Below are 8,622 nucleotides of genomic sequence, written 5' to 3'. Positions count from 1 at the left end.
TAGACTAGCCTTGAACTCATCCCAGTCATTGGGATTAAAGACACACCACCATGCCCGGCCCCTTTGCACTTCTTCACTACTTGGATCAGAACAAGTTAGATGAAGGGAGTTCTCAGTGGATGACATCCTGGATATCCACGTCATAGCCCAGACTGCTGTTCTCCAATCCCTGCCTTTACCTCCGCTCTCCCCTGCTTCATCACTGCAGCCTCCTGAGAATCCCTGGAACTGTCCCTATCTCAGGATCCCTATGACCGCTGTCCCGCTACTGCAGGTTCTAACCAGAGTGGCTGTCCCCAGACCTAGTGATGGGATACTACCCGTTTAATGCCAACAGAGCTGTCTAGTCCCCCCCCCCCCCCAGAGCTACCAAGAGTGAAAAGTCTTGTTTTTGTTTCTGGTTTTGTTTTCTCCAAACAGGCTTTCTCTGTGTAGCCCTGGCTGTCCTAGAACCCACTCTGTAGACAAGGATGACCTCGAACTCAGGGATCTGCTTGCCTCTGCTTCCCAAGTTCTAGGGGCAAAGGTGTGTGCCACTATACCTGGCTGAGAGTGTCAAGTACTGTTTGGTTTTTTCTAGACAGAGTCTCTCTGTATAGCCCTGGCTTTCCTGGAACTTGATCTGTACACCAGACTGGCCTCAAATTTAGAGAGGTCTGCCTGCCTATGCTTCCTCAGTATTGGGATTAAGGCCTGCACCACCACAGCTCGGCTGATGAACAGTCTCTTAAACTGCTAGTAGAAGAATGACAGAACCCTGTTGCCTTCTCAGTTCTCACCACCCTCCCAGAGTCTGCTCTGGACCTCGCTTTCCCCTAGACCTGGAAGCCTTTTTTTTCTTTCTTTATTTTCTTTTTTCTCTTTCTTTCTTTCTTTCTTTTTTCCAGACAGGGTTTCTCTGTGTAACCTTGGCTGTCCTGGACTCACTTTGTAGACCAGGCTGGCCTCGAACTCACAGCGATCCGCCTGCCTCTGCCTTCTGAATGCTGGCCTTAAAGACATGCGCCACCATACCCAGCTCTGGAAGCCCTTTTATGAGCCTTCTTCCCTAATCAACTCCTGCTTATCCTTTTAGACCTACTTCCTCCAGGTAGCCTTCCCTGACTCCCTGACCCCAACTGTAAGCATGTTCCGTTCTACACTTACCAGGCCCTATTACTTTAATTTGAAACCATGGTCAATCAGAATATGCATTGTTGCAATAATAGGGGAGGCCAGACATTACATTATTAGACGTCTGTACACACATGTCAGAAATGTTGATATATGGGGGATATATCCAACTGTCTTCCACTGTAATTGATGTCCCATGGTTCAACTCTCTCTTGTGTGCATGTATGAACATGTGTGTTACAAGTATGTGTGCATGTTCATGTGGATATGAGTGCATGTTATGTGCAAGGGTATGTCTTTGTGGAGACCAGGTCAATCTTATGTATCATTTTCAGGAGCCAAGTGTATACTTATTTTAATTAATTAATTTAAGATTATTATTTTTTATTTGCCTTTAAAGTTACAGATAGTTGTGAGCTGCCATGTGGATGCTGGGATTTGAACTTGGGTTCTCTGGAACAGTAGTTAGTGCCCTTAACTGCTGAGCCATCTCTCCAGCCCCTTAAGATTATTTTTAATTAAAAATTACATATATGTAGCCAGGTACGCCTTTAATCCCAGCACTCGGGAGGCAGAGGCAGGTAGATTGCTGAGTTCTAGGCCAGCCTGGTCTACAAAACGATTCCAGGACAACCACGGATACACAGAGAAACCCTGTCTCGAAACCCCCCCCCCAAAAAAATGACATATATGTGTGTGCACGCATGCGTGCATATGTATGTCCGAGCATGGGTTTGTGCACTTGAGTTCAGGTGCTTGCAGAATCAAGAAGAGGGCGTTGGCTCCCCTGAAGCTGGAGTTTCAGGAAGTTGTAAGCTGCCTGCTATGGGAACTGGGAACTGAACTCAAGCCGTCTCCAAGAGCAGCGCATACTCTCAAGCCTTAGCCACCAAGGCATCTCTTCAATCACCTCATTCATTTATCTTGAGACAGGATCTCTCAAGTGGGGTGTGGGACATGCCAGCTACACTAAGCTGGCTAGCCAGCAAGCCTCATAAGCCCATCTATCTCTGCCAGCCCAGTGCTGGACCATAGCTGGTCCAGGCTTTTTGGTTTTGGTTTGTTTTTTGTTTATATGTTTGTTTCGAGACAGGATTTCTCTGCGTAGCCCTGGCTGTCCTAGACTCTCTTTGTAGACCAGGCTGGCCTCGAACTCACAGAGCTTTGCCTGCCTCTGCCTCCTGAGAGCTGGGATTAAAGGTGTGCGCCGCCACGCCAGCCCGGGCCCAGGCTTTGTATGTGGGGATGAGGGAGTGAAGTAAGAACCTCATGCTTGTGCAGCAAGCATTTTACCGATTGTGTCATCTCTCCACTGTTCCTGGCTCGCTCGTCTCTTGTCCCTCTGTGTCCATTTCCGGGCTAGACTCAGACAGGTATCAAGGTCTGACAAATGAATGAAGAGTGACCACACTCTTAGGACACATTAAGTTTGAAGCAGAACAGGGCTAGCAGCTCTAGCAGGACTGGGTGCCCCTGACCTTCCCACAAAGCCTGCCGTGACTCTCTGAGACTGGTCCTGTGAACACAGCCTCGCCCTGCCCTGGGTTTTCTGGAACAGTTCCTATTTAAAAAAAAAAAAAATTCTGCCTGAAGAACTTGTCAGACCAGAGTCTGAGTGTGGGTTTGGAAATGCCAGCTGTCCTGTCCTTTCCCTTCCCTGCCTGGAAACCCAGGTGGGCCATTCCGCCCACAGCCGCCACCCACTGCCCCAGCCAGACCTGGTTCCCAGGGGCAGGTCTTCAGGGCATCCTTCCTGCATTCCTGAGACCTGAGAAAGTAGTTTCAGGCAGCTAGGGGACCAGAGGATAGTGTGAGTAGGCCTAGTCGGCTAAGGCTTGTCTCTTGAGGTGGTGCTGCCCCCTGGTGGTGTCTAGAAGTTCCAATTGTAGACCTTTCAGGCCAGTGTCAATCACTTCCTTCTTTCCACAGCCTTGTTTGGTATCCAGATCGCGCTGGATTGGGCCAGGATGCTGGCTGTGCAGCGAAGAGAGGAACAACATTTCTGCTTGGGGTGACCATCAGTGTTGAAAACTCAGCCCACACTCAGCTCCTGATCCTCCTCCCCACGAAGCCTCCATCTCTCACAATCTTAGGCGTCTTCAATTCCTTTTTTCCCTTACCTGATCACCATATACACCCTAGCATCCTCTGTGCAAAGCATAGTGGCCTCTTCTCAGGCTCCCCAGGTTCCACTGCCTGAATTAAACTCTACTTTGACTGTCATGGGATAACGGGAGACTTGGCAGTGCTCATATCTCACGTAGGTGCCCTCCACTGGCCTTCTGTCCTAGCCTCTCTGTCTCATGAACAGATCTGTTAATTGTCCACCTCCCCAGCCTAAGCAGGGCTGGCCACCTCTCCTCCTGTATGGCAGGCTTTTGCTCAGCCTACTGTTTCCTGGGCTGAGACATTTATGCTCAGAGGGCAAAAGGCTCTGCCTTTACTGTTCCTGTGTGTGCCAGACAGTGCTGTATCCCTCATGGCCAGCATGCAACTGCCCTTGAACTTGTGACAATCTTCCTGGTTCTGCTTCCCCAGAGATGGGAATCAGCTACTATCTCCCTCCTCCCTCAGTGCAGCCATAGCATTTAGGAAGTTTCAGGGCTGGAGAGATGTCTCTGTGGTTAAAAGACCTCACCGTTGTCCTTTAGAGGACCTGGGTTCGAGTCATACTCCTACACGGCAGTTCATCTAGTTGTGAACTGTAGCTACAGTTCCAGAGAAATTAATGTCCTCTTCCGACCTCCATAGGCACCAGGCACCCACATGGTACCCATACATAATGCAAAACATACATGTGCATGAAATGAAATAAGACAGATGAGGAATTCAGGGTCTTTCACATTTTAGGCAAGTGCTCCAGAGTGCTCAAGAACTATTTTGTGTGATATATGTCACACACACACACACACACACACACACACACACACACACACACACACACACATTTTAGAGTGTCTCATTATCTTGCCTTGCTGTCTGGCTTGGAACTTGGAACCTACTATGTGGCAAGCTGGCCTTGAACTCCCAGAGAACCTCCTTCTTTCATCTCCAAAGTGTTGCTTGGATAAAAAGCATGCTACCACTGATGTGCTGGCTGGTCTCATGTCAACTTGACACAAATTAGAGTTATCTGAAAGGAGGGATCCTTAACTGAGAAAATGTCTTCATAAGATTTGGCTATAAACTGTGCGGTGGTTTTAATCCCAGCACTCAGAAGACAGAGGCAGGCGGATCTCTGTGAGTTTGAAGCCACCCTAGACTACTAAAACTAGAGAGAGTTCTAGGACTGCCAGAACTGCCTCAATAAACAAACAAACAAACAAACAAACAAATGTCTGGCTATATGGCATTTTCTTATTGGTGGGGGAGGGCCCAGCCCATCATGGGTGGCTCCATCCCTGGACTGGTGGTCCTGGCTTCTATAAGAAAGGAGGCTGAGGGGGCTGGAGAGATGGCTCAGGGGTTAAGAGCACTGGCTGCTTCCAGAGATCCTGAGTTCAATTCCCAGCAAACACAAGGTGGCTCACAACCATCTATAATGAGATCTGGTGCCCTCTTCTGGCCTGGAGGGCAAGCACATTTGCAGGCAGGACACTGTATATAAATCCCCGCGGCCCCCGCCCCCCCAGGGTTTCTCTGTGTAGCCTTGGCTGTCCTGGACTCATTTTGTAGACCAGGCTGGCCTTGAATTCACAGCGATCCGCCTGTCTCAGCCTCCTGAGTGCTGGTATATAAATCTTTAAAAAAAAAAAAAAAAAAAAAAAAAAAGAGGCTGAGCAAGCCATGGGAAGCAAGCCAAAAAACAACACCCCTCCATGGCCCCTACATCAGCTCCTGCCTCCAGGTTCCTGACCTGACTGCCTTTGATGATGAACAGTGCTATGGAAGTGTAAGCCAAGTAAACCCTTTCCTGTCCAACTTGCTTTTGGTCATGGTGTTTTGTCACAATATATAAACCCTAAGGGCTGGAGAGATGGTTGAGAGGTTAAGAGCATCAGCTGCTCTTCCAAAGGTCTGGAGTTCAATTCCCAGCAACCACATGGTGGCTCACAACCATCTATAATGAAATCTGGGGCCCACTTATGATGTGCAAGCAGAACACTGTATAAAATAATAAATAAATACATCTTGGGGAAAAAACCTGGGCGGTGGTGGCAGCAGCGGCACATGCCTTTAATCCCAGCACTTGGGAGGCAGAGGCAGGCGGATCACTGTGAGTTCAAGGCCAGCCTGGTCTACAAAGCAAGTCCAGGATAGTCAAGGCTACATAGAGAAACCCTGTCTTGAAAAACTAAATAAATAAATATAAAAAATAATAAAGAAAAGAAACTCTAAGACATATGACATTAAAAAACTGTTGTTGAGATAGGATCTCACCATATACCTCTGGATGGCTTGGAACTTGCTATATCAAACAAGGTGCTTTGAACTTCTGTCTCTCCTCCTGCCTCACCCTCTGAAGTAACTGAGTTCCAGACACGAGTCATCATAGTCTACTTTTGTATTGTTATTGTGTATGTTTGTGCATGTGTGTGGGTGTGTGTGCCATAACACAAGTGTGAAGGTGAGCAATTTTGTGTTGTTCTCTCCTCCGTTTACACGGGTTCCAGGGACCTAACTTAAGCCCCCAACCTGGAAGGCCCTATTTGTTTGGGACAAAGTAAAGGTATAGTTCAGGCTGGTCTCAAACTTACAATCCTCCTGTCTCAGCTACTCAAGAACTGGGATTACAGGTCCCCACAACCAGGATGCAGGTTGTTAGCTCCTTTACAGTGTCTTCAGAGGAGTAGCACTTTCCCTTGGGACCCTTAAAGTCATACAGTCCAGCTCTGTCCCAGCCCAAATCCCAGCCTGCTCTTTGAAGTTTTAGTGGAGGCCAGAATTCCAGCTTCAGATTTTCCGAACCAAGATTACACCCCGTATTTTGGCCCCACCCAGCCCTACCCTCCCAGATCCAAAGCGACCCAAATCAACCTGTGGGGGTAGTGTTTGTCCCTTCTAAGACTTGTGTGGAACAAAAACAAAAAGAAAAAGAAAAAGAAAAAGAAAAGAAAAAAACAAAAGGGCTTGGGGGCTGGAGAGATAGTTCAGTGGTTAAGAGCACTGACTGCTCTTCCAAAGAACCCAAGTTCAATTCCCAGTACCCACACGGCAGCTGACAACTATAACTCCAATATCTGACACACTCACACAGACATACATGTAGGCAAAACACCAATGCACATAAAATAAATTATTTAAAAAACGAAAAAAGAATACCTGTGTGTTTGATTTCCCGTTTTGTAATCCTCACACTGGTCTCTGTGGTGCTGTATCTGAGAGCTATCTACTACTAACCCCATCCAGTGCCTTGGTCAAGTTTCTTATCCTTTTTGAGCTGGTGAACAGAGATGGTGTGTAAAGCTCTGGAACTGGCAGACCCGGGCCAGCTGTACTCCAGGCACCCTCTACGCCTTTTCTCTCATTTCTCTTCTGCCCTCTACATGTTACTTTCTTTTTACTGGGTCTCTTGGGTACATTACTGTCTTCCAGCACTCTCCTGGCTCACTAGAATCAGCAGCTGGAGATCTCTGCGCTCAGCCTCTGGAGAGGGGTTAACAGGACAGAGAAAGGCAGGAAACTGGATCAGAACCTGGACAGGGTCAGGCCTTGTGTTTTCTGGCTTCCAGCTTCTGTCCTGGCCTAGACTCCTATATCTGTGGCCTGGAAATACGTAGGGCAGAGGAAGAGTTCTGTATCCAGTGGGTATGAAGCCTGAGTTGCAGCCTGTACCCATGTCACACTTAGCAAAGTTGATCTGGGGGAGTCAAAGACCACCTCTCCAGCCCCAACTACTACATTATTTGAAGTGCCCTATACAAGTAAGTCCAGGCAGTTGGGCGGTGGTGGTGCATGCCTTTAATCCCAGCACTCAGGAGGCAGAGGCAGGTGGATTGCTGTGAGATCAAGGACAGCCTGGTCTACAAAGTGAGTCCAGTATAGTCAAGGCTACACAGAGAAACCCTGTCTCAAAAACCAAACCAAACCAAACCAAACAACTATAGGCTAGAGATACGGCTTGCTGGTTAGGAACACTAGCTGTGTAATTATAGGGGCCCCAACTTCAGATTCCAGTACCTAACAAGCCAGGAGTCTTGCAAACACCTGTAACTTCAGCTCCAAGGGATCTGATGTTCTCTTCTGGCTCCAGAGCAGAGGTACAACCATCCAACCGAACACACAAACACACACACACACACACACACACACACACACACACACACACACACACACACAATTCATACACTTGAATCTCCCACACACACAAAACTTTTTCTTTTCAAATAGGAGGCTTTGGGCTGGACAGATGGTTCAGTGGATAAGAGCACATACTGCTTTTATCTATAACTCCAGTTCGAGAGATCTGATTCCTCTTTGGCCTCCATGGACAGCAAACATGCACATGGTACACACACACCCCCAAGCTAGTTATAGCGGGTCTCTGAGTTTGAGGCCAGCCTGGTCTACATAGGACACCATAAAGAGACATTGTTTCCAGCCGGACAGTGGTGGCCCACACCTTTAATCCCAGCACTTGGGAAGCAGAGGTAGGTGGATCTCTGTGAGTTCGAGGCCAGCCTTGTCTAAAAAGAGTCCAGGACAGCCAAGGATACACAGAGAAAAAAAAAAATCAAAACAAAAAGAGACATTGATTTGGGGGAGGGGGGTTGTTTTGATACAGGCAGCCTTAGCTGTTCTGGACTCGCTTCATAGACCAGGCTGGCCTTGAACTCAAAACCACCCCCTTGCCTCTGCCTGAGTGCTAGGATTACAGGCATGCACCACCACACCCAGCTTCTAAGTAAATCTTTTAATAATTATAATTTGGCTTTTTGAGACAGGGTTTCCCTGTGTAATCAGTGTCCTGGAACTCACTTTTGTCTATTTGGCTGGCCTCGAATTTAGAGATTAAAAGCATGTGCCACCATGTCCAGCCCTCCAACACAAGTTTTAAGTAGGAAGTAGGACCTGAATCAGTCGTTAAAATGCCCTTGCTGTGTTGGAAATGGAGCGTGACAGCGGTTCACAACCTTCCTGATGCTATGGCCCTTTAATACAGTCTTCATGTTGTGGTGACTCCCAACCCTAAAACTGTTTTTACTGCGACTTCACACCCACAGGTTGGGAACCTTTGGACTAGAGGCTGTTGCTGATTTGAGGTTCCGGACAATGATGGCTTCCATTCTAGTGGCAAGGAGGGTTTGATAAGATAATGCAGGTAAAATTCCTCTTCTCTGCTAACACCCCAACAGCTTACCTTTAGGAAAGTTAATTACAGACCAACTTATCCAGTGTCCCATGGTTTTGGAGTACACAGCTGTCAGTTTAGGGCAGCAGGTCAAATAGGAAGTCAACTCTCCTGGGATGCAGTGAGGATTTCTGGCAGCAGGCAGTAAGCAACAGTGCTGGGAGAGTAGGGGTCAATGCCAATCACAGCCCGCCTGGAGGCTTCAGCAGAGGCCTAGT

This window comes from Acomys minous (assembly GCF_964271855.1).
Source record: "Acomys minous genome assembly, chromosome: 2".
Taxonomy (NCBI): Eukaryota; Metazoa; Chordata; class Mammalia; order Rodentia; family Muridae; genus Acomys; species Acomys minous.
Note: the sequence above shows the minus strand (reverse complement) of the source record.